At 42.8% G+C, this 26,789-nt stretch overlaps 1 protein-coding gene across 4 annotated transcripts in view; it reads left to right on the forward strand.

Annotated features, from left to right (window-relative positions):
- Window positions 1-26,789, forward strand: part of LOC126235881 (CD109 antigen-like) — a 565,987-nt gene that overhangs the window by 339,698 nt on the left and 199,500 nt on the right. For all 4 annotated transcript variants that reach the window (XM_049944806.1, XM_049944808.1, XM_049944805.1 and 1 more), the window contains exon 2: window positions 23,199-23,270. The gene's annotated coding sequence lies outside the window, so the exon portion shown is untranslated. The remainder of the gene's footprint in view (window positions 1-23,198; window positions 23,271-26,789) is intronic.

Consider the following 26,789-nt stretch of genomic DNA (forward strand, 5'->3'; position numbering starts at 1 on the left):
CAGACGAGCTGCACAACAGATGGGAATCAACCGGGAGTCACTGCGACAAATTGTTGAAGACCTGCATCTCTTCCCAGACAAGATTCAGACCCATTGGCCATAAAGTCCCAGGGCCGTGGAACACAGAATTGATGAACAGGCTTTGATGTGAATATGGCTTGGTTTAGTGACGAAGCTCACTTTCATTTGGACTGGTTCGTCAATGACCAACCTTGCGCATTTGGGAGCTGAGAATTCGCGTTTCGCGATCGGGAAGTCTCTTCACCATCAACGGGTGACAGTGTGATGTGCAGTGTCTAGACACGGAATAATGGATGCAATATTCCTTGATGACACAATGACTACCGAACGGTACGTGAAGGTTTTGGAAAGTAATTTCATCGCCTTTATCCAAAGTGACCCAAATTTCGACAAGATGTGGTTCATGCAAGACGGAGCTCGAGCCCATCGGAGCAGGAGAGTGTTTCATGTCCTGGAGGAGCACTTTGGGGACCGCGTTCTGGTTCTGGTTCTGGGTTACTATGAGGCCACTGGCATCGGCCTTGTTTGGCGTCATATTCTCCGGATTTGAAGACAAGCGACTCCTTTATGTGGGGCTATATTAAAGACATAGTGAACAGTAATAACCCCAAAACCACTGCAGAGCTGAAACCAGTCTTTCAGGAAGTCGTCGACAGCTCGATGTTCCGACACTTCAGCATGTCATGCAGGTTTTCGCTATTCGTCTGCGCCACATCATCGTCAACGATGGCAGGCATATCGAACAAGTCATAACCTAAATCCGAATATCTGTAGTGACGTTTACATGATGAATAAAGCGTGTGCCCGCCGTAGTTTGTAACTGATTTACGTGTTTTTTTTTCCATATAGTTCGAAAATAGTCACCCTGTATGTTACATGACAGTGACACATTATGTGAAAGTTACTTTCGTCCTTTTAGTTTTGCTCACCAGTGTATAATCAGTAGTAAATATGGAATGATGATGATGATGATGATGATGATGATGATGATGATGATAATAATAATAACACACACCCAGTACTCGAGCAGAGAATGCAGCTAGGACATGGATATACCTTACACTGTGGTAGGCTCCTCAAAGGATTGTGTGCCAGGCGAAAATATCACATAATGGGCGCTATGGGTGCTGGAAGAGCTCTTTGTGGAACCCATGATACCAGCATGTATTGTATCTAATCAACGTGTTTTAATAAAGGCGCTTAGACCCAGTGAGAGTGTACTCGACCAATTACTACGGTTTATAATCATGTATTTTTATTTGAAAATAACTCTCTTTTTGAAACTATGTGATTAAGGTCATAATGTGATTATCACCAGATAATGGCCTAAGGTTTAAAACCGGTCGTAGCGAAGAAAAAGTAAAATTAGTACAGCCGTAGAGATCTCATTTACTGCGGGATCTCCTTCCATGATTCTTGTTGGCTCACACGTATTATCCCTTTGTTTGCTGCCGTGACCAAGAATGTACATTACTTGAAAGGAAATAGCCGGTGACGTGTGCGTGGATTCCGTGCGAGTAGACGGAATTTACGACCATTGTTCAGACAGCAGAGCGCGGCGCAGCCTGCAGCGGAACTATCTTTGTCGCTGGAAGGGCAGAGCCGACAACTCGCTGCCACACGGCGTCTCACTGTCGTCCTTCGCGGAATCCTCACCGCATAGCGTTTCTCGGAACCCCAGCCCACGGTGGCGCGCTCGGTGTGCTCCTTTTTGCTCTCCAACCGTCCCGGACGCGGAAATAATCGCCTGCCTCTACCCCTTCCTATTTCGTTGTACTTACTATCCCTCTAGTTTTCCTTTCGAATTCACTGCTTCGACCAAGCAATACCCCTTGGTGTAAGGTAAGCAGCGTTTAGGTAGCTCTGTTTAAAAGAGATCGTGCTGCACGAATACATCGAAGTCCGTTAATTAACACGTTAACTTCCTGCGAGACGTAGACGTGTGACTTGATGCGCAGTTACTTCCTTCGTGAGGCAGGCTTCATATCTGCAGCATGGGTCGAGGGTGTTATAGTTGCGCTGTAATTTCCCTTCCGGCTTCCGCGTTTAATCCTGCTGTTAGTTACCCATTACACGTTTTTATAGTGCCGCAGCGACTGGAATAGGTATACGTCTCTTTTACGCCTACAAAGATTTAACTCTGTTCTTGACCATGCACGTAGTAGGTCCGTATATCACCAACCACTGCACGATGAAGTTAGCGTACTTGAGTAACCAAGTCGAAGCATTTCCGTTGACTGTATTACAATGAACTTATTCAACAGCTACTTTATTTTTTATTTTTTTAAATACTCTTCACAGTCGCCCGCTCGGTTCAGAGGTGCCTGGTTCGAATCCTCTTGGTGGTGGATGGAGACGTTAACCTCGGCGGCACCCTTGATGGTATTAGAATGGAGTGGACTACAGGCTGGCGCCGGGTCGCACCGTCTCACGCCTCCTGTCATCGAACAACAGACACAAGCATGACACCCCAGCGTACAAAAATTCATTAGTTATCTCCACGATGCAAATACACACTTAATACATCATAGCAGGTCACGGGAAAGCAACGGCAAATTACACCTCTATCTCTTTATCCAGTACGGCAATGCTGAATTCCCGCATCTACCTCCATGACTCAATCATCAGCATTGGACTGACTTGACTGTGCTGCGGCTGGGCACGCTTTGTTGTGGCTCAGTCTGCTTAAATGGAAAAGAAAGAAAAGGGAAAGCACAGGCTTCTTATAATATTATGGGAATTGGCTATATGACCTTATCTTCTACTCACCCTTTCTTTGACCATCACCTCCTCCTCCTCCTCCTCCTCCTCCTCCCCCTCCCCCCTCTTCCTCTTTTCATCTTCTCCTCCCCCTCTCTCTGCCCATCTCCTCCTGCGCCCATCTTTCAGTCCACACCTCGTCTCTCTCTCTCTCTCTCTCTCTCTCTCTCTCTCTCTCTCTCTCTCTCCCCCCCTCCCTCCCTCCCTCCCTCCCGCCCTCCCTCCCATTTTCTCCTCCCCCTCTCCCTTCCTTTCCTCCTGCCTCCTGTCCTTGTCCATCTTGTTCTCCTCGTTTTCTATGTCCATTTCCTCCCACAACTCTATCTCCTCTTCCACCCTCTGTTTGGCCTTGAGCCTTGCTGATTGTTATTGCAAATTCAGATTCTGTAGTAGTCTAATTACAAACCAATAAACCATAAATACCATTTTCCTATTTGCAAGCAACGTTGCATTATTGTGTGTTTAATATATATAAACACTCTGACAGGCAGGATGGCCATGCTGAAATGTAACACTCTGACAAGAGACGCATCACGAAGGAGTTACTCGAATGGGTCACAAATTGATACGCAGGTATCTGATGTTGCCTTCTCCATAACAGTGACAGCCTCGTGATGGATGTGCCGTTCAATCTGCAGTATGCTTTTGACAGAGAAAAACCGAAATAGCAGTAAGACTTTAAACTAGCTTAGCATGAAGTACATTTCCAATGCGATCGCTCACAGCCTAATTGTCATATTCTTATGTGAATCAGTGAAATATATTGATATTATAGCGCCATCACAGTGTGATCAATATTAGAATGATTTCTGTAATCAGTTTTTATTTTTGAAAGTTTTTTAAAATTCTGACCAGCTTTAAACAGTCAGAAGACAAGTAGATTTTTCAGATGGGTAAATAAAAAATGTTTACTAAAATACAATTGAGAATAGTTTAAAGAACTGTACTTCCAAACGTACTGTCTTTTAATTACTTTGTATAATTATCTGTACGTCATACCAGCATCAACAACCTCTAGGATAACTTTGAATCCTACATCTGTTCGACTGAAGCATGTATGGGAGTGTGGACTGGTATTATTTTTACACAGTTTATGACTTGGCGCAGTGCGGCAGAATGAAAGGTATATCGTGTCGTATTTTCAATGTCTTACTGTATTTTCTCATTTACTTCGATTGTACATTCTGAGAATGGCTATTGCATAGCAGAAAGTGGTAATTCAGTTAAAAAACTTTGCGATAAAGATAATTAAATTAAAGTTACCTAATCAGGCAGCTGTCTTATGGGCCATTCCGTGCCAAGTGGTCTAATATCGATAAATGTTCCCACATGACCATAATGGATTTTGATGAAATTTTGTATGAACTTTCACACATGTTCTCAATGAACACTGGTAAAGCTTCAGTTTCAGAAATTCAATATTTGCAGAGATATAGTCACTTGTTTGAAAACCATAGCACAGCTTCCAATAGTGCATCCTTGAATTTTCAGCAACTTTGAGATGAGATATCTCTGTAAGTATTTGCATGAAAGAAACAAAACTTGGCCATCTTATACAACTTTTAGAGCACTTTAAAGTAAAATATTAAGAAAAGGATTTCTGAGCAATTTTCATATAGATAATTTGAAGCAAAGTTGGGCGAAAAAATAGCTGTTTAAAAAAAATGCGAACTTTAGTTTTTTATATCTCCAAAAGTAATTGTGGGATGTACATGAAACTTTGCACACCATAACTCACCAACACAAGGTCTTAGAATATAAAATTTCATTCTCCTATTGCTTTCCATTATTTCACAAATCTAGGGTGAAGTTGACGATTTTTCAAAAAGTACTAAAAATGGGTAGTTTTAGTCAAATTTTTCAAAAAAGTGTTTTCTCCAAACTCTTCTAAACTATGGTCATTAGAAAGAGCGTATTCTAAACTATCAAGAAAAGTGGATTTGGTTTTGCAAAGCAAGCATATAAGGCCCTAAAAAGTAGCATCATCAAAGAGGCGCATTGGAAGTTTGAACACATTTTTCTGGCACTCAAATTATACCTGAAACCTTTTATTATGCCAAATAAATGTTTATTAGTGCCTTGAATAATTGAAATAAAAAGATCTGGTAAATAGGCAATGAGACTGTCAGAAAAACTTGAAAACTATGAGAAGTAGCCCTTCTGCTTTTATCGTAAGTGTTCATCTGCATAAAACAAGTGGAAAATGAAGACCTAATTTTTGGATTCAATTGTATTGAATAATTGAAATAAAAAGATCGTGCCTTGAATAATTGAAATAAAAAGATCTGGTAAATAGGCAATGAGACTGTCAGAAAAACTTGAAAACTATGAGAAGTAGCCCTTCTGCTTTTATCGTAAGTGTTCATCTGCATAAAACAAGTGGAAAATGAAGACCTAATTTTTGGATTCAATTGTATAAAACATTTTTCCAAAAAAGAATCGGTTTGCTTGAATCATACATCAAGTGATGTAAATTTTCCAATCAATATTGCAGAGATTTTAATACCTAGGTGTTGTAACCTGTGAATTTTTGTCTTAAAGTTATTAGGGAAACGTGAAATTGGTTGGTTAAAGATCTAAGAGTTTTAATTTTGTATTTAATCACACTTAAATGTAGCCTACTACCTTGGTAAATACGTAACCACTAGTTTCACAGAGAAAACTCACAAGATTCACTGTTAATAGAAAATATAATGGCAACAATTACTTTAACAATCAGATTGTTTCATTATTGTGAGCCGTGTTTGAACAATCAGTATTTCAGTGGTGTGTTTGCAGCATAGTGAGTGGGTTCTCTTGACTGAGTGCAGCTTGTTAAGTGATTCATAAGACCATCATCGTTTGTAATCTTAATTTACAAAAAATTGCTTTGTGTCTTTTATAGCATATATCTCTTATTAGATTTTTTCATTGGTATTATACATTGTGTATAATTTCATTCAGTAGCAATTTGTCTGAAATTTAAGCAGATTATAATTTGCACCTAGAGGCCAAATACATTATTTAGTTACTGATTAGAGATGGATTCAGAAGGGAACAGCATACCTTCCTGCTCAATTGGGCAAGGAGACAGTGGAACAAAGTGTCATGTCACTTTCTTTGCCAAAAAAAGCTGCTTTAAAATGGTTTGCAGATTTTAGTGATGAGGAAAAAGAATTGTTGGTCCGACATTCTGAAGCAGAGCTGGACAATACCTCTCAAGTTTACCTACACCATGAAGCCCTGTTATTGACACAATATGAGAGGTTACAAAAAAAAAAAATGCTTCAATCCCTTTGGGAAAGTGAATCATAATGTTAAGGCAGGAATTCGCACTCTTGATACTGAAACAGCTAATAAGGCTTCTGATATGTTGAAGAAGCAGCTTGTTAATAACATAAAGCCAGGTCAGAAAATTTGTCCGGCTTGCAGGACTACCTTAAACAAACACTTGGACGAAGCTTTATCAGCCTCGTCATCACATTCTGATGAGAACTTTACACCAAAAGAAGAATTACATAGTAGCTTATTGTCTATCGGTATTTCACCCTGAAGAGAACAGTAAGCTACAGAGATAAGCCCCAATATGTGAAGAAGAAAATTCAAAAGGTGTAAAATGTGATTAAAAACAGAATTGTAAATGCAATGGGAGTAAACTGACAAATTGAAGATGCTAGTGAAATTAAGGAATGTGGAAACTGTGCCGACTATGCACATTTGCTGACTGAATGCAATTCATAAAGAACAGATGCAAGTTTTAACCTTGGCACCTGTAAGTTGGACAGTCATACAAACAGCAGCTCAGTTCGGCGTGTCCGAAAGAATGGTGAAGAATGCTTGGAAGCTTAAGGCAGAGAAAGCATTCTGGCACTTCCCGAAAATAGGCAAAGCAGGAAATTACCAGCAGACGTTGCTAGTAGAGTGCAAAATTTTTTTGAAGATGATGAGTATAGTAGGGTGTGCCCTGGAAAAAAAGATAGTATTTCAGTTAGACTTTTAGATAGAAAGACATACATGCAGAAAAGATTGTTACTTTGCAATTTACGGGAAATGTATGTTATCTATATGAATATAAATGGTCCAGAAATAGGGTTCTCAAAGTTTTGTGAACTTGACTCAAATGGTGTGTAACAGTAAGATCAGCTGGAATGCATGCAGTTTGCATCTGTGCAATTCACCAAAATGTGTTAAGCTTATGCTTAGAAGCTGGTATACGTGAAAATGATAAGGAGATTCTCAGCAAGGCAGTTTGCAGTTCGAACTCTAAACAGTGCACGCTTTATCGCTGTGAAAGGTGTCCTGGGCCCAAAGCTATTGCATCTGAAATTGCCGGCTATTTCCTAGATCATGAGCCACTGGAAGTTATTGTGTTTAAGCAATGGATACATACTGATTGTGCCACACTGGACACGAAGCAAATGGTAGTGGATGAATTTACTGAAGATGTAAAAAATAAAATTTGGAGTCTGTCATGCCATCATTACATTGCCAAGCATCAGAGTTTGCATCTTAAAGGCCTTAAATGTCCTCTGAAAGACGAAGAGCTTGTTGTCCTAATGGATTTTGCAGAAAATTATACTTTTATCATTCAGGATGCTGTGCAAGGCTTCCACTGGGACAATAGTCAAGCAACAATTCATCCATTTATGTACTTTCGTCAAAATGAGAAAGTAGACTCTTTAAGTTTTTGCATTATCAGTGATGGTTTGCGGCATGACACTATTACAGTTCACGTTTTTATCAAGGAGCTCATCAAATATATAAAAGCACGGTTTGCACAGATATCCCACATTCATTATTTCAGTGACGGCTCCAGTGCTCAATATAAAAATTTCAAGAATTAACTAAATTTGTGCTATCATAAGAGTGATTTTGGAATGACAGCCGAATGGAATTTTTTTGCAACTAGTCATGGGAAATCACCTTGTGATGGGATTGGAGCTACAACAAAGCGGTTAGCAGCAAGAGCAGGCTTGCAACGGCCACTTAATGGACAAATTCTTACTCCCATAGATCTGTTTCACTTCTGCTCTGAAAACATTAATGGAATTAAATTTGTTTTCGTCAGTAAAGATGCAATTGAAAAAAAAATATTGTGTCACAAGAAGAGAGGTTTAAACTTGGACAAACTGTAGCAGGCACTAGAGAAAATCATCACTTTTTACCTATTGATGAAACAACAATTCAGGTCAGCAGAGTTTCAAATGATTGTTCATCTTTTCTAGCTAAAATGGGTCACAGTAATGAAGGAGCCATATTAATGTCTGCTCTCCAACCAGGACAATATGTTGCATGCATCTATGAAAACGTGTGGTGGATTGGGAATATCTGTGAGACCTCCACAGAGCAAAGGGATGCATTAATAAACTTTATGCACCCACATGGTCCAGCAAATTCATTTTATTGGCCACCAAGAAGTGACAAGTGCTGGGTTCCAGAACACCACATTATTGCAGTTATTCCAGCTCCATCAGTAAATTTGTCTGGCCGGCAATACACGATTCCTCTTGATATTCATCAGAAAATTAATGTAGCATATCAAAAATTGAAATAGGTTAGAGGGAGCAATCTAAGGAACCCAAGAGTGCCTTCTAATTTTACACAGGGCACTTAAATAATTTTACTATCAGGCTTGGGAACCTGTGTGAAGAAACCCTTATCAGGCTTGGGATTGTGTGGTAAAGAAACCCACCCGTGGCTGTTTTAGCTAAGCTATCGTGCGTGGCCCCTATGGCAATGGGAATGCTGGTTTTCTCAGGTGAAATGAAACTAGCAGTGGTTAAGCCACCATGGACCATAGCAACTCATTTATACACTTCTTTTCCATCAGTAAGCTGCTGTTGTTCATTAAACAGGCAATTAATAATTAGATGATTATGCAAATAAATTTTATGATTTACATTCATTATTAATAATAATTGTGCGTGTGCGTGTGTGTGTGTGTGTGTGTGTGTGTGTGTGTGTGTGTGTGTGTGTGTGTGTGTGTGTGTGTGTGTGTGTGCGTGTGAGAGAGAGAGAGAGAGAGAGAGAGAGAGAGAGTGTGTGTGTGTGTGTGTGTGTGTGTGTGTGTGTGTGTGTGTGTGTGTGAGAGAGAGAGAGAGAGAGGGGGGGGGAGGGGAGGGGGGAGGTGACAATTAAGAAATAACATTGTTTCTATTTTTATTCTTTTGCTATTCGGACTTAAGCAAGGTCCTATTCGTCAGGACTTCTTATTTCACTTATCACAGACATTAATAAACATGTATAAGGCAAAATAAAAGATTTCAGGTACAATTTGAGTGCCAAAAAATGTGTTCAAACTTCAAGTGCGTCTTTTTGATGATGCTACTTTTTAGGGCCTTATATGCTTGCGTTGCAAAACCAAATCCACTTTTCTAGATAGTTTAGAATATGCTCTTTCTAATGACCATAGTCTAGAAGAGTTTGGAGAAAACACTTTTTTGAAAAATTTGACTAAAAATACCCATTTTTAGCACTTTTTGAAAAATCGTCATCTTCACCCTAGATTTGTGAAATAATGGAAAGCAATAGGAGAATGAAATTTTATATTCTAAGACCTTGTGTTGGTGAGTTATGGTGTGCAAAGTTTCATGTACATCCCACAATTACTTTTGGAGATATAAAAAACTAAAGTTCGCATTTTTTTTTAAACAGCTATTTTTTCGCCCAACTTTGCTTCAAATTATCTATATGAAAATTGCTCAGAAATCCTTTTCTTAATATTTTACTTTAAAGTGCTCTAAAAGTTGTATAAGATGGCCAAGTTTTGTTTCTTTCATGCAAATACTTACAGAGATATCTCATCTCAAAGTTGCTGAAAATTCAAGGATGCACTATTGGAAGCTGTGCTATGGTTTCAAACAAGTGACTATATCTCTGCAAGTATTGAATTTCTGAAACTGAAGCTTTACCAGTGTTCATTGAGAACATGTGTGAATGTTCATACAAAATTTCATCAAAATCCATGATGGTCATGTGGGAGCCTCTAGACCACTTGGCATGGAATGACCCTTATATATACTGTGTAACTGTGTACGAAGTCGGCCGTCCTCACTGCAAAAAAATAGTTCAAATATTTCAAATGGCTCTGAGCACTATGGGACTTAACATCTGAGGTCATAAGTCCCCTAGACTTAGAATTACTTAAACCTAACTAACCTAAGGATATCACACACATCCATGCCCGAGGCAGGATTAAAACTTGGTACCATAGCAGTAGCACGGTTCTGGACTGAAGTGCCTAGAACCACTCGGCCACACCGGCCGGCGTCCTCACTGCAATGCGAGCTGGTGCGTTCTCGTAGTACCGTACATTTAACAACGATTTTTCTTTGGTTTTGAACGCTTCGAAGTCCGACAGGGAACTACTTAAGACAGGCAGTGTAATACGCACCATTCGGTAGTAAATGTGTAATGGGTGCCCAAAACGAGTTGGACAACGCATGTATGGATGTGAATTGATTTCAAAAAGTCTTTTTGGTTGCCTGTGTCCTACTTCACGGAAGTGGGCCCTGTGAACAGCCTTACGTAGAAAGACGGAAGAAATCGTTTTATTTGTCGTGATACTGGTCTTGTTTACAGGCAGCTGGGATTTTCCTGGTTCGCTTAATGGACGCAACCTAATTGGGTAGCAAGTGGAGGCCGGTTCTGATTATAGTGCCTAGCAGCTACCAGAGGCTGGTGGCTGCCCGCGCACGTCACCAACACCAGAGACAGACTCAAAGGTTCCCCTGTTTCCACTCTGTTCGCGTACTGACATGGTATCTGGAAAATTCCCCATCTTTGAAGGAAAAAAAAAACTATTCTATACGGATGGTGGTGGTACTGAGAGTGAGAAGGAAAGTCTTACATTCGCAATGGCGACCTAGACGCTTCAGTACGGAACCACGCGGCTGCTACGGCCGCAGGTTGGAATCCTGCCTCGGGCATGGATGTGTGTAGTGTTCTTAGGTTAGTCAGGTTTAAGCAGTTCTAAGTCAAGGGGACTGATGACCTCAGATGTTAAGTCCCATAGTCGTTAGAGCCAGTAAACATTTACGATCGTTTCTGACATTGCAGTTACCGTTACTACTTCATATAACAATAATTTATGTAGGTACCATTTAATAGCAATGTAAGTGGCCAAAACCGCAAAAGTGGTCTTTGCATCGTGGTTTCCCCTTGAACATCGCTGCTGCCTGCCGAAAAATGATCGGACGAGTTCTAACATACATCTCCATTGTTGTCTGTGAAATTGCAGGAGGAAATTCGTTCCGTTATTTTTTAGTAAAAACTTCTTTGTTTTTCAGTCGTTTAAAGTACGATAAGTCACTTATATTATTCTTCTTGCCTCACTTTTATGGAGAGCAATGGGTAATAGTATTTTTTTCCTTTGAATATCGATGTTTAAGTAACGTCTTTCGCCTTACAAATGTAGTCCCTTGTTATTTATTTCAGTTTGATAGTTTCTACGGTGGGTCACTAATGCTGACATAGCGTTCGATCAGAAAAGTGGCTGTACTATTCGTCGAGAAAAGTGGCCAAGATGGTCACCCCAATCAGAGTTAGTTACGAAAAAAAAAAAAAAAAAAAACACCACGCATTATGCAACAGATAAAGCTGACTGCTAAATCATTTTATATACAAAGCTATCATCCACCATTCTATCCGTCTGTGCCAGTTTTGAATAAGTTGCACTCTGTTCTGTTATATTTGGCCTAATACTTAAGTCCGATTGAAAACGGTTTGCCGCAGCCGCTTGGTATTCTTTCACATACTAGGACATGAAGATGACTAGTGAAAGTGTCTGGAAATCAGAAAAGCAAACATGGGATCCTATTGCGATTGCACTGCCCACAGTACCCGCTTGGGTTTGGAAAACTGGTCACTAGGTAAGCCTTCAGAAAAATGTATGTAGTTCCAATACATTATTTTCTTTTTCACTTACAAATATTTTTGGTCTGACACCGTATGATATTTAAACTGTGTAAGCGGTAAGCTTTTCTAAATAGCCATGCTCTGGTGAAAATTGAAGTACCCTTTGAGTGGCCACTTTACCCCACCCCTTCCACCCCTCCTTTCCAACCCCCGCCCCCTTTCTATGCGGCCCGAAGTGTCGCCCTACAAAGTCAGCATAAAAGTTTGACGACCGCTGCTATATATATATATATATATATATATATATATATATATATATATATATATATATATATATATATATATATTCCTGGAAATTGAAATAAGAACACCGTGAATTCATTGTCCCAGGAAGGGGAAACTTTATTGACACATTCCTGGGGTCAGATACATCACATGATCACACTGACAGAACCACAGGCACATAGACACAGGCAACAGAGCATGCACAATGTCGGCACTAGTACAGTGTATATCCACCTTTCGCAGCAATGCAGGCTGCTATTCTCCCATGGAGACGATCGTAGAGATGCTGGATGTAGTCCTGTGGAACGGCTTGCCATGCCATTTCCACCTGGCGCCTCAGTTGGACCAGCGTTCGTGCTGGACGTGCAGACCGCGTGAGACGACGCTTCATCCAGTCCCAAACGTGCTCAATGGGGGACAGATCCGGAGATCGTGCTGGCCAGGGTAGTTGACTTACACCTTCTAGAGCACGTTGGGTGGCACGGGATACATGCGGACGTGCATTGTCCTGTTGGAACAGCAAGTTCTCTTGTCGGTCTAGGAATGGTAGAACGATGGGTTCGATGACGGTTTGGATGTACCGTGCACTATTCAGTGTCCCCTCGACGATCACCAGTGGTGTTCGGCCAGTGTAGGAGATCGCTCCTCACACCATGATGCCGGGTGTTGGCCCTGTGTGCCTCGGTCGTATGCAGTCCTGATTGTGGCACTCACCTGCACGGCGCCAAACACGCATACGACCATCATTGGCACCAAGGCAGAAGCGACTCTCATCGCTGAAGACGACACGTCTCCATTCGTCCCTCCATTCACGCCTGTCGCGACACCACTGGAGGCGGGCTGCACGATGTTGGGGCGTGAGCGGAAGACGGCCTAACGGTGTGCGGGACCGTAGCCCAGCTTCATGGAGACGGTTGCGAATGGTCCTCGCCGATACCCCCGGAGCAACAGTGTCCCTAATTTGCTGGGAAGTGGCGGTGCGGTCCCCTACGGCACTGCGTAGGATCCTACGGTCTTGGCGTGCATCCGTGCGTCGCTGCGGTCCGGTCCCAGGTCGACGGGTACGTGCACCTTCCGTCGACCACTGGCGACAACATCGATGCACTGTGGAGACCTCACGCCCCACGTGTTGAGCAATTCGGCGGTACGTCCACCCGGCCTCCCGCATGCCCACTATACGCCCTCGCTCAAAGTCCGTCAACTGCACATACGGTTCACGTCCACGCTGTCGCGGCATGCTACCAGTGATAAAGACTGCGATGGAGGTCCGTATGCCACGGCAAACTGGCTGACACTGACGGCGGCGGTGCACAAATGCTGCGCAGCTAGCGCCATTCGACGGCCAACACCGCGGTTCCTGGTGTGTCCGCTGTGCCGTGCGTGTGATCATTGCTTGTACAGCCCTCTCGCAGTGTCCGGAGCAAGTATGGTGGGTCTGACACACCCGTGTCAATGTGTTCTTTTTTCCATTTCCAGGAGTGTATATTCAGCAGTACAGTGGGTTCGACGCGGGACATGGCAGAAAGGAGCTGCCGGGTTTTGACGTATCTATGGTCACACTTAAATGAAGCTGCCCTATTAGTTGGTGTGTGGAAGCACACTATCTGCCGTACTACAGGGAAGGGTGTACTACTAGCAACCATGTTACATGACGCAAGAACAGTGGTCATAAAAATAACCTAACCGACTGGATCCGGAGTTTTCATGCCACGTCTTGTAAATGACAGCCGGATTCAAACTAGCAGAAATTAGTTCTGTCAGTGAATTCTGATCCATCTCAACAGTTTCCGAGGGAAAGTTGCGAAGGGAGGAGCTCCATGAAATGGTCATTTGGAGTCCGTTCGTCGCAAAAGGTCTTTCTCACTGAGACAAAGCTGCACGTCTACAGTGGGGCAAACAGCACAGAAACTAGACATTGACTGACTGGAGGCATACAGGGTGGGTCAACGAGTCTCTAACTTGCTTCTCTTTTAAATGATGAGAGCCGTCGAGGGCACCGACTGCCCCATAAGGTGTTTAACGTGCAGTGTGTGGAAGCAGTACAATAGTTTAGGGAGCTAGTTTCGTGTGCCCGTACTCTGACTTAATTGTGTTTGAGAATGTGTTAATATTTCAGTTTGTTATTATTACATTAGTTAAACATTGATATTGTTATTTCAGCGAAATTGCCTGTATGTGGCATAATATTGCTACAACTGACAAAACAGTAAAAACACTCCAGCAACGCCATGCGAATTCGAAGCCACATACGATCGAAATCTTACGAACACATAAAAAGAGAAGCAAATGCTCCTTGATAGTTATTCGTGAAAATAAATATACTTTTAGCTGTCGGTTTGCTTTTCAACGTGCTAGTTCAAATATAATCACAGTAATGACTGTCGTCCTTGATGAGATGTAGTGCAGGTCAGGGCTTAATTCCATCCACTACCTTAAAATGATGTCTCCAGCTTTGCTAGAAGAAAAATTACTAAATCTGCGCTGATAGTAACGCGCCTGTAAAACAATAATGTAAATTTTGAATGTGGAGCGCAATGGCGGCGGACTGCAGCGCTCCAGCGATGCTGTTTTCGCTGCGCTGCAGACAATGCTATGATTCTGAAAACTGAGATTATCTGACGTAGTAAGTTCAACTCACACTTTAACTTATTATCTATTCGACATGTTCTCAGTAAATTAGGTACCGTTACAGACCTAGACAAGCAAGCAATATACGTAATAACGCTTCGGAAAACACACACACACACACTCACACGCCCGAGGGAGGACTCGAACCTCCGATGGGCAGAGCGGCGCGGACCGTGAAAAGGCGCCTCACACCACGCGGCTTGTTGTTTATGTAGTTGTTTATGTAGGGTATTTGTTGCTGCTAGTCACATACATGAGACACCCTTATGGCCCTAATATGGTCAGGCCCAATAAGCAATAAATAAAATAAATAAATATCTCAATTGACGCTATTCCAGCCACGCTGTTGCAACTTAACTGGCCGACTATATCGCTCAGTATTGTTCACACAGAAAAATGTCTGTGGCTATTCGGAATAGCGGGTGAGACGTAGCAATTTCTTAGATCTGCGGGATCTAGCCAGCTTTGAGCGGCCTCAGCTGCATGTGGCATACGTAAAGAAACGAATGGACTGCTTTCCGCGCATAACTGGGGTCATTATGAAGGCTTCAAGTAGTATCACACGGTATTAGCGTGGTTTCTCCTGTGCTGCATGCTTTCCCTGAGTGTGGCAGTAACTTTTTACTGAAAATAACTCTGTGTCCACAATATATCTTGCGGTTTCTCTAAATATCGACATGGTTTCTTAAGAAAAGCGTGACCATTTTGTTCCCTCCATTTTCCCGGGACAGGGCTTGTGTACCGTCTCTAATGACCTTGTTCCCGACGCACGTTAACCTTAGTATGACTTACTTGCCTCCTCACTGTAACTTAAATGCACTTCTCCCTGGAAACGGCCCCGCGCATCTCTGAATTCAAAATGGGGAAATTCGTGGTTAAATTTCTAAGAACTTCACTCTTTACTTCCAATTGCATTGGTGATACTTTTCCAGTTTATTAACGGAGACAGTTGCAGTTGGCGCCAAATGTAATGAATTATGTTTTGATTTGAATAATAACAATAATTTAATCTTTTCATTCCGACGAATATTTTGATTAATTGAAATAAAATACTCATAGAAAATTAGTCTCCTATTGTTGTCAGACGTTGGCGGGTTAATGTGAAGTACGAGGCGATCATTTTGTCCCACAGTTAAGCACGCGTTTCAGCTTGTTCACTAAGACTTTTCAGCGGCACCAAACTGCGTAATATTGTTCGGTTTTGCTTTCAAAATGGTGTTTCCATGTGTTGTTACCAGTCACTATGTCGTGTCTCGTCGAATATCTACCAGTTAAGTTGTCTGAATTGAATAAAAACGAACCAGTCGACCTGCGAGGCCTTTTGCTACTCTTTAAGTGAATGCGGTGCCCAGGGGGTACGTTGTTTGGCGAGAGCTCGATGTTCGTGTGCAGCTGTTCATGCTTCAGTCAGTTCAAGAGTTCGGGGAATGATTTTTGGTGGAATTTTAACGTTTTTCCTGCATTATTGCTGATGCCTGACGTTCGTAGCTTGGATTATTTGGAGAAGTCTAACATTGTACCAAACTCATTTACCCAGTTTCAGAATGTAACTCCGGATTAGCACAGTTATATAATACCAAGCATTTTTATAGATCTCCTTAGTGTTCTATTAGCTTCCTCTTTGCTGCATATGCGCAGTTCATGTGATGGTATCTCCAGAGGACGACCTGGACACTGTGCGTTATTCGCACTTGCAGGGCCACTAAAACAAAAGTGAACAACTTGTGCATTGGAGAGCAGCGTCTTCTTAAGCCAATGTTTTTCAATCTGTGGGTCGCGACCCCCTGGGGGGTCGCAAAGCCTTGCTCAGGGGATCGGGGTCGCAGGAGGAAGAGGAAGAAACTCGTCTATTTTATGCTCGCTCAGAGCGAAGCGCGAAGACATTAATCACGTCCGTACTTGCTGGCGTACTCGGACAACTGTTTGCAGTGACCGAAAACGCGCGACTACGCCCCCGCTGACCCCTTCCCACCCGCACGCCTCTACCGCGGCAAAGAATGTAATATCTCTGCCCGCAGAGCACTGCGCCCTCTTTTCAAACTGCACTTAATTTCTCGATCAGTATAGTATCAATAGAACGAAAATCAGATACGTTGCTTTTGAAGTCGCTGACATACTTCTATTATGGTTTTGGGAGTCGCCAAAATATTTTTACTTGGAAAGGGGTCGCGTATTCAATAAGGTTGAAAAACACTGTCCTAAGCTATTACATGTCGTGGTCATGTAGTCGTGTGGGGGGGGGGGGGGAGAAGAGAGGAGGAAGACTGTTCAGTGGACATTCCGTATTCTCAACTGCTTTCAGTCGTGGGTTTATGACGACAGTAAGGTTCCTCAGTGAGCGACGATAAATGAGGGCATTGGTTACGGGCATTGCAGCTTTCACTTCCTCTGCTGCAGTGAAAGGGATTGGAAATTTGTGGTGAATTGGGGGGGGGGGGAGTTTCGCCGCGAATCTGTGCGTCAGCGTCTTTATTGCTGGTAATCTTTTCCTTAGAAGAATTAATTGCAATATTCACTTACCTTAATTTGCATTAAAATCACACGAAAGTTGTTTCATGTAAGGGCTCAGAGCACAGACGTCAGTTGAAGCCAGTCCACCATCTTAATGAGTCTTAGAAGTCTCTCCGATAAAGTCCTCTGTTAAACGTAACCTCTTAGTTTGAAGCGTTTAATTGACAGTCAGTTCTGAGTATGTTCTTCGAAACAATATACTTTTTCGTGAATGAATACCCATCATCAGACGGTTGAAAACTTAATTTTTTAACGTTAGTTCTCACTCGACAAGCGTGGTGTACATAGCGGCAAAACACCCGAATGTTTTATTTCTATTTTAAGTGAACCTGAAGAGCAGAACAGGAATACGAACACTTTAGTAATACCAATATGGTGGACGAATGCTTCACTTTTTCGGCCTAAGGACGTCTCCCTATATTCTAACCTTCTTGGAAGGGAATGTCCGCTGTCAACGGACAGATGTGCAGCGTGTCAAGTAAGGGAATGCAGTGCCGGTGTAAATATTTCGTAAAGGAAATACCGAACAAAATTCGCTCAGACATGCGTACATGTTTCGTGGCTGGCGGCTTTAAATGTAGATAAATATATTCGAGGTAAAACCAAGCGCATTGATGAAACTGCCTGTTCAACAACAAGGACGCATCCACCAGGTTGACGTCAGTAGTTACTCATACTCCTGGTGACCTTACGGTCGTTTCAAGTTGGCTGTGAGTAGGAGTTGTTACTGTACACAAAGCTTCTTTCTTTCTCCTTTTTTTCAGATTCTGTGTCAAAATCTGAGGACGGTGAGAAACTGACGCGGCAAGTAATTTCATTGTTTACTGGCAGTAGCGCACCATGCCAAAAAAGTGGACTTCATCCAAATCACTCGTCACTTGCGAAAATGACATAAATGCGACCATCTATTATTCGTCGATTGTGCAGTATCTATCAGCATAACGAAACTTCAACTTTTGACGAGCAATCTTAAGAAATTGAGGTCTACATATACTTGGAAAACTAGTTCGCATCGTTTTTCTATAAGTTTAATAAACACAACAGATACACTTAACAGAGTAACCAGTAATATGTTCTCCTTCACTGTTCACAACAGTCTCCCGACGCTGGGTTAACTTCCAGATTCCGTGACTGTAAAAGTCACATGGTTTTGAGTTGGGGAACTCGTCGAACGCATTTTCATTCGGAAAGGAAGTTCCTTGAAGGTTGTTCGATAGAAAGTGAAAAAGGTGAAAATCTGAAGGCGCGATATCAGGTGAATAAGGTGGCTGCGGAATGTCTTCCCAAGCTAACGTGTGTATAGTGTTTTTGTCAGTCCAGCAGAAAGCGGGAGGGCGTTGTCGTGGAGCAGCGTCAGTTCACGCACTCTTCCTGGGCGTTGTTCGTGGACTGCGTCCGCATGACATCTCAGCTGTGGACAATAAATGTCAGCAGTGATGGTTACACCTCGGGGAATAAATTCCTACTACACCACACCGTCGCTATTCCACCAAATGCGTAACGTTATTTTTTTTTATGCATGCAGCTCTTTGTACGGGGATTTGCTGCTTTGTTTGGGTTCAACCATTCCTTTCTTTTCTTTATGTTAGCGTACAGACTCCATTCCTCGTCGCCAACAACGGTGCAGAATAGAAATGGTCGGTGTTGTTCACAAGCCAATTGACGACGAGCATGAAGAGATGCACATATGGTCACCTGCTGATTTTTGTTATTTTTGGCTGAGCGGATGTGATACCCATATACCCGATTTTTGAGCCTTCCCCATTGCGTGCAAATGTCGCACAATGGTGGAATGATCACAGTTCATCACATTTGTCAGTTCTCGAGTACACGGACATCTTCATCAAACCCCTAAGGCCACTAATGTCAAAACGATCCTCCTTAAAAAGAGAGAACCATTTTCTTGCTGTGTTCTGTCCACTTGCGATATATTAAGAATGTGTCGGAACTGTTCCGATTGCACTCCATTTCCTAGCATCCATAGCTCCACTCACTATCTAAAAATAACAATATGTAAACTACAAATAGAAACAGTAAACTACAAATAGAAACAGTAAACTACAAATAGAAACAGTAAACTACAAATAGAAACAGTAAACTACAAATAAAAATGACAATCGATAAATAGCAACCGGAATACCAAAATGCAAAACAAAAACGCTATGAACTTATGCACCAACCTAATTATTTTCACAGTGACGTTATTGCCAAACGGAATATAACAAAAATGAAGACCTGAGACAGTGCCCTGAGATTGTTGTCCTACCGGCTGAAGTATGTGGATGTAGTCGTTCACTAGCAGAATTAGTCTGAAATGGTTGCCATGGCATCGTGGTCACGAAGCGAGATTCGGACTGTTTTGCGGTACAACTTCGCGCGTGGTTTAAACATAGACCAGTGCTTTGTAGAAATGACTCTGGCACTCTGTGACGTGTGTCCACATCGTACAACTATATTCTGGGTGCCGCACAGACTGACGGAAGAGCAAATGACACGACGTGTGAGTTGGTGCCGGGAGATGTTAAAGAAGTCGCAAAAGTTTTCGAAGGGACAGTCTCAGTATGTGAATAACATCGAGATAGGTGACTTGACCAACTCCCAGGAACTACTTAAACTACATCTACAATTAGCCAATCATTAAAATTCCGGGACCTGGGACTGGATTGATGGTGTTACTTGGGTGACCGCCAATTCTGCACATAAGAAGGCCTCGGGACGTCAGATATCTTAATTCTCTCGTCTCTCTGACTTGTTGAAGGCCCAACGCAAGACCGCCATAAATCTCACTGACATTGAGCTGACTGGGGATGCAGTTTCTTTTCTGGAGGAGGGACTTAATTTTGCTGCCACACCTAGGTTCACGCCGGTAGCGGACACTGTCAGTGCAGTTGAACAGGTTGCTGCACGACTACCACCTGAAGCAGCTGAAGAAGTACGCCAGGAACTCTACCGTGCTCTGACGAGAACCAGCAGGGAGAGGGCAGCCATTCGAGACCTGAGACAGTGCCCTGAGATTGTCGTCTTACCGGCTGACAAAGGCAATGCTACGGTTTTCTCTCCCATAAGGATTACATCGAGAAGATGCAGAGCCTGCTAAAGAAGAATCTTACAGAAAGATCAACGCTGACCCCACAAAGAAGGTGGAGAACAAGACTAGGGCTTTTCTCAAGGACGCGGATTTACCAGAGGGTGTCGCCTAGAAATTGACATCTCAAGGACCTGTACCGCCAAGACTTTATGGACTCCCTAAAGTCCACAAAGAAGAGGTGCCGTTACGCCCAGTTGTCAGCAACATTAGGGCACCTACATATTTGCTGGCCAAATACCTGGCAGAATTCCTAAGCCCTTATGTGGGTAAATGCCCTCATCACGTTCGTAATTCTGTGGGTTTCACAAAACGTCTCGACAAATTCAAGCTGAAAGACTCAGATATCCTGGTGAGTTTTGACGGTATTTCATTATTCACCAAGGTGCCTCTTCTAGAGTCAGTTGAGCTTATTGCGCAGAAATTTGACGAGAAGACGACTGACCTTTTCAAGCACGTTCTGGCCTCCACGTATTTTCTCTTTAATCGAGAATACTATGAACAAACAGATGTCGCGATGGGGAGCTCACTCTCGCCTGTAGTCGCGAATTTCTATACAGAGTACTTCGAGGAGGAAGATTTGGCGCCATCCAAATGGAAACCTACTTGTTTTCTCCGTTATGTGGATGAAACGTTCTTGATGTGGCCCCATGGAAGGGACAAGTTCCTATACTTCCGTACACACCTGAACACCATACATCTGAACATCAAATTCACTATGGAGACCGAAGCAGAAGGAAGATTACCATTCCTGGACGTCATGGTCAAAAGAAGAGCAGATGGCACCCTCGGCCATGGGGTATGCAGGAAGTAAACGCACACCGACCTGTATTTGCATGGTGTTAGCTGCCACCACACTTCGCACAGGAATGGGGTGCACAGGGCGTGCACCATCTCTGCCCCATGAGCTGGAACACCTCAAAACTGTATTCCGGAAAAACGGGTACTCGGAATGGCAGATCAGGCGCGCTCTCCGCACCACCTCTACAGTACAGCGTGTGGAGACGGAAGAAGCCACAGAGGAAGAGAGAGCCACTGCCTATATACCGTATACAGGCGCACTATCGGGGAAAATAGGACTAATATTGGGGAAACACCGAGTAGGAACTCTTTTGCCCACCCAATAAAACACGAGCAGTATTGGGAAGTGTTAAAGACGATCTCGGTTTGCGGAAGGCCGGCATATACCAGATTCCGTCAGTTTGGGAGGCTTATATTGGATAGACAGTGCGCACCATCGAAGGTCGTTGCCGAGAACATCATCGACTTAGGTGCTCCAACAAGTCGGCGGCCGCAGAGCCCTGGTTTTCCGAAAATCACGAAATGGACTACCAACATACCAGGGTCTTATCACATACATCTAAATACTGGGACAGCGTCGTTAGAGAGGCTATCGAAATTCTTACCAGGACGGACTCATCAACCGAGATTGCGGCTATAACCTCAGCAAGGCATGGGAACCAGCATTTAGGCTAATTAAAAAGACGCTCAGCAAAGAAAACGAGCGGGCGACCAGGGCGGACGAGGCAGTTACACCGACGCCACCACAGACGCCGACGCCAGCGTCTTAACGACCGCCGCCGCCGCCGCGCGGCAGCGTGCGCGGACCGCGGAGAGAACGCCTAGCAGGGGGAGGGGATTTAAGACGGCCGCTCGCCCTCAGCTCTCTTCGTCAGTGCACCTGACAATGGCGGCATGTCTGATGGCCGAAATATTGTGCCCGTTGGACACTATGGACCGGCAGTACACTCGTGGACTGTTCGAGCAAGAAATATGCCGGGAGAAAACGTAGAATCACAAAAAATGAACTGTTTGTAGTGTAATAACAAAAAAGATAGTTACTGTAGTCGGGGCGCAGTTGTTTCGTGTGTCTACAATGCGATTTCCCAAACGTCTGTTTTGCAACGCCTCTTCATAGCTTTATAGACGGTTACTGTTTCAGCTGTATCCGTATCCACTTCGCAGATGAAAACTGTCAAAAGCGATGCAGGTGTCAAGTATTTCTTTAAGTTATCTCTATTTTAGGAGTGTCTTAGTAGAAAAGAATAAATGTATTAAAACTTTATGCAGGGTACGGCATTTTTTCACACATCTTAGCGGTTACGACGTCATATCTCTTGAACGATGTGTCGTACAATAATATATTCGCGTAGGTACATTCAGCGGAATATGTGGATATATTGCAAAATGTACTACGAATAGAGTTAGTAGCAAAGGAGTAATAAATTTAAACATCATGCACAATCCGGCATTTTTTATTTATGACGTCATATCTCCTGATCTATGATAGGTAGGTGATTCTTATCACGGGATATTTGCCCACGTTTGGCCTAAATCGGTCCATTGGTTTAGGAGGAGGCGTGGAAAACGCACGCGCGCGCGCATACACACTTTTTGTAATATGTATGGATTCCATACTAAGCGCTGCACAAAAATCGAGTACGAAAGCGCTGCACAAGGTTCTAGTAAGAAGCATTACTTTCCGGTCCACCCCATATCCCACGCGAAACTGCATCGCTACGTAACTAGGCAAACAATTTTCGTGGAGTGTTACCTGCATCCTACCTTACGATGAGATGCAGAGACGCCTGTGTATGCAGTCGTATTTATCAGACTTTACTACAGTAGGTGTGTCTTGAGATGTCATAATAAACCATTTGTCACTTGTTGGAGAAAGGCCCCCATTTAGACTCTATCTCGCATGACGGACTTCAATTATATCCATCCAGTTGTCGGAGGAATCAAGATGTTCCTTGAGCGTTTTGGGAGTGTACGCTCCCGTAACTTCAACAGTAAGTTTCTCCGCTCTCGCAGCGTCTACCACTGAAACGGCATGAGCATTCCACAGCAAAACGTAAGTTACGAGTAACAGAATTGAGCCCATTATGAATGTTCGAGCACATCTTTTTGCACTCCTATAACACTTATTATGTTATTACACGTTTCTAGTCATCCTCAATGTTGGTTTCATTTGAGCCATTCTTTCTGGGAATTTCAGTATCGATGTGTATTCATGTACACGACCGCTATCAGTTTTTGGTGATATGTTAAGATTTATGTTTTGTTGTTGCAGGCCCTCGTAAGGACTTGCTCCCCGAGCGGGAGCCACCTGGCGGGAGCCTCTCGACCTGTTTGTTTGGAAGAGGTGAGTTCCACAAGAAACGACATTCCCTCCCGGCGGAAACCCGATTGACATTTACTACTCAGCTATATTTCTTTTAGACACAATGACAGTAATTTCATTCAACTCTGGCCAGCGTTACACGTAAGACGATTGCCGTGTATTCTCTGTGCGCCACTTAAGATGTATTGCTTCTGCAGATGGTCGGTGAACGGTCGAAACCGGCCAAGATTAAATGCGTGTTTCTGTGATCGCGTTTAAAAGAATTGTCCAGAGGTGAGACTCTGAATCCTGTACTGTGCGGAATTCTGCTTTTACTGCCGCGGTTTGGCAACGAATTCTACTTATCATTGCATACAGTCTGATACATTTCATAAAGTTTAATTCTCGTGACAGAAGCAGGGATCAAAGAGGAAGATTTGAGCTCGTTTTGGTGCCGTGCACAAGTGAACAGCAGATACGTATAGTCCGTCATTTATTGACAGAAGGACAAATCCAGTGTAGAACTGACAGGGAAATCCAGAACGTTCATGGATAAAGAACGACTATATGGAGACATCCACGAGAGGCGCAAATTGTTCGGAAAAACGCACTGTGAAGTTGGTGCAGGTGATTTGACACTTGCCGGTCGACCAGCAGCGGTCATAAAACCGTCGAAAGTTACACTAAGAGAACAGTTTGGAGCAAATGTTCATGCTCAGTTTTGTCTGTGTTACCCACTGAACATGAACATGTTTATAGGCCACGGGTTTCATTCCAGACGGAGTAGTGCTGAGATGGGCATCCTTTTGAAGTCTAAGGAACAAGTATATTGAAACGCGCACGAATAGAGAAATGTCAGCCGAAATAGGATTTGTGATTGATTTAGGTCTATTTCATCTTACTCAAATTTCTTTTCTTTTGGGGAGTGGGGATACTAATTGGTTGCCAGGTTACAGTTATGCCTGGCTCTAGTTAAACTGTCATATACACACGTATTATAATTGTATTGTTAATGTTGCTCTATTGCACCAAGTCAGTTTTTTTGCATTAGGCTGTATTTTTATGTGGAACACACACTATTTCATCCCATTCGGCATTATGAACTAACCTTCTGTTATTCTTTACCACCAGGATACTTGATAATGCCCAAAAGTGTGAAATTAGCTAACTGCGCATGAAACGACGTGTTCGTTGCAAACAAAAATACAGCGTGGTGCAGGAAACAAGCTTAGTATGAAAAAGTTACTGTGGCTGTGGAACCGTGCACCAAAAAGGCGGCTAATATTATTGCGTGATTGATGTTTTTAGCTGAAGACATTGTGAAATATTGCGTGTTGTTGGGCACTAAGATAGGCAACGATAACTTTGACAATCATCTGGATAGACGTTTATAATTTTTTTAACTCCAGCACTACCCCGAAAAGTTGTTTGTGCACGCTTTTCTATAAATGTGGGTAGTAAAGAAGTGTGACTGTGTAGTTCGTTTCGTGAAGCGTAATGTAACTGTCACGAGATTTGGTGCTGGTTTTATTTTTAAGACTGTTAAGCTTGATGCCATCTCTTCCAATCTGACGATACCCTCTACGTATGGGATGCACTTCACTACTTCGTTTTCACATAACCCCTGTTCCGACACTCTCACACCGGTCTATGTTTGAACATAACATCTCTGAGAGGATCATATCTGGCGAAGTACCACATTGTGCAAATATAAATCAACTACTCTTGTTCAGTGTGAATCGCTGTGTTCGTGAACAAATGCAGGATGTTATTAGGTGACCGGTCAAATTAATGTCGCACAATAGTGGTAAAAACAATGAGGAGGAAATGCTGGACGGGGCCTATACCGGCCATGTTGCACGCGCTCGCCACGGTCCGTGGGTTGCTGACAGTGGAACGCCGATCCGTGTCTCCGCCCCCGTCTTACGGCCAACGACCTCTGTGGAGGGGGCGAGCTAAAGCAGCCGTCACTGAGGTTGGGTCGGAGCGGTCTCGTTTCATCAACCAGTGAGCCCAGCAAGTCAAGGCACGTATATGAACACCACAATCGGTTGACAGTATTTCGTGGAGCGGCGAATCCAAAAGGACACCAGAACACTTCCAGCACTTGCGTTTCCTTTGATATATTTTGTAGAAAGGAGACAGGAAGAAGAGGGTTTACCGTTACGTCGACGGTGAGGAAATCGGCAATGTACTCTTATAAATCTCTTCATTCAGTCCAGTCGGTTTAGGGAAAGCTCGGAAAACCTAAATCTTGATGATCTGACTGAATTTTGGACCTCGTTCCTGCGAAATGCGAGCCCGTCAACCAGCACGACATCTCTAGCGGTCATTTTCGTATAGAAAAGCCCTAATTTCAGTTGTGCATACTGGCATACTGCTATCTGACAAAGGCACTGTATATTTTTTTCTATGCCTGAGCCATTATTGTTTATTTTTTGAGCGATGAAAACTTTTAATAAACCATTTGCGCACTTGAAAGTTGATTTGAACAGACAATAAATTAGGTATCCTCCTTTTGGAGGTGGTGTCTATTTCTTGCCTCTGAACTGTGAACAAACTTAATCATTTCTATGGGAATCTAGAATTCAACGTGGAATCCAACAGTTAGGCACCGTGAGGAAGATCAGTTCAAAGTCGGTCGAGACGTTGGCATTTTAGTTGTTTTAATGTTTCATATTGACGCCATAAAATATCCAAAATGAGTTTATTCAGATTGATACTGGCCTTGAAAGACTAAGAACTTAAACATGATATTTTGCACATACACAAAGCACTGGCAGAGGAGAATGTATCGATAAGTAATACTAATTTCTAGGACCGAATGAGAATAGCACCTAGAACGTTGGTAATATTCAGAAGTCATTCTTATTTCGTATGACGTAAACAAAACATGTTGATTGTACCGTAAACGACATAGCAGTTAAGATTGTGAATAATTGGTTTGTAGGGAACAGAATCCACTTCTAACTACATCAGAAGTCAGTATATGTAGTAGTAGTAGTAGTAGTAGTAGTAGTTGTTGTTGTTGTTGTTGTTGTGGTCTTCAGTCCTGAGACTGGTTTGATGCAGCTCTCCATGCTACTCTATCCTGTGCAAGCTCCTTCATCTCCCAGTACCTACTGCAACCTACATCCTTCTGAATCTGTTTAGCGTATTCATCTCTTGGTCTCCCTCTACGATTTTTACCCTCCACGCTGCCCTCCAATACTAAATTAGTGATCCCTTGATGCCTCAGAGCATGTCCTACCAAACCCCTTCTTCTAGTCAAGTTGTGTCACAAACGTCTCTTCTCCCCAATCCTATTCAATACCTCCTCATTAGTTATGTGATCTACCAATCTAATCTTCAGCATTCTTCTGTAGCACCACATTTCGAAAGCTACTATTCTCTTCTTGTCCAAACTAGTTATCGTCCACGTTTAACTTCCACACATGGCTACACTCCATACAAATACTTATCATCAGAAACGACTTCTTGACACTTAAATCTATGCTTGATGTTAACAAATTTCTCTTCTTCAGAAACGCTTTCCTTGCCATTTCCAGTCTACATTTTATA

The sequence above is a fragment of the Schistocerca nitens genome, chromosome 2 (assembly GCF_023898315.1).
Source record: "Schistocerca nitens isolate TAMUIC-IGC-003100 chromosome 2, iqSchNite1.1, whole genome shotgun sequence".
In the NCBI taxonomy this organism is placed as follows: domain Eukaryota; kingdom Metazoa; phylum Arthropoda; class Insecta; order Orthoptera; family Acrididae; genus Schistocerca; species Schistocerca nitens.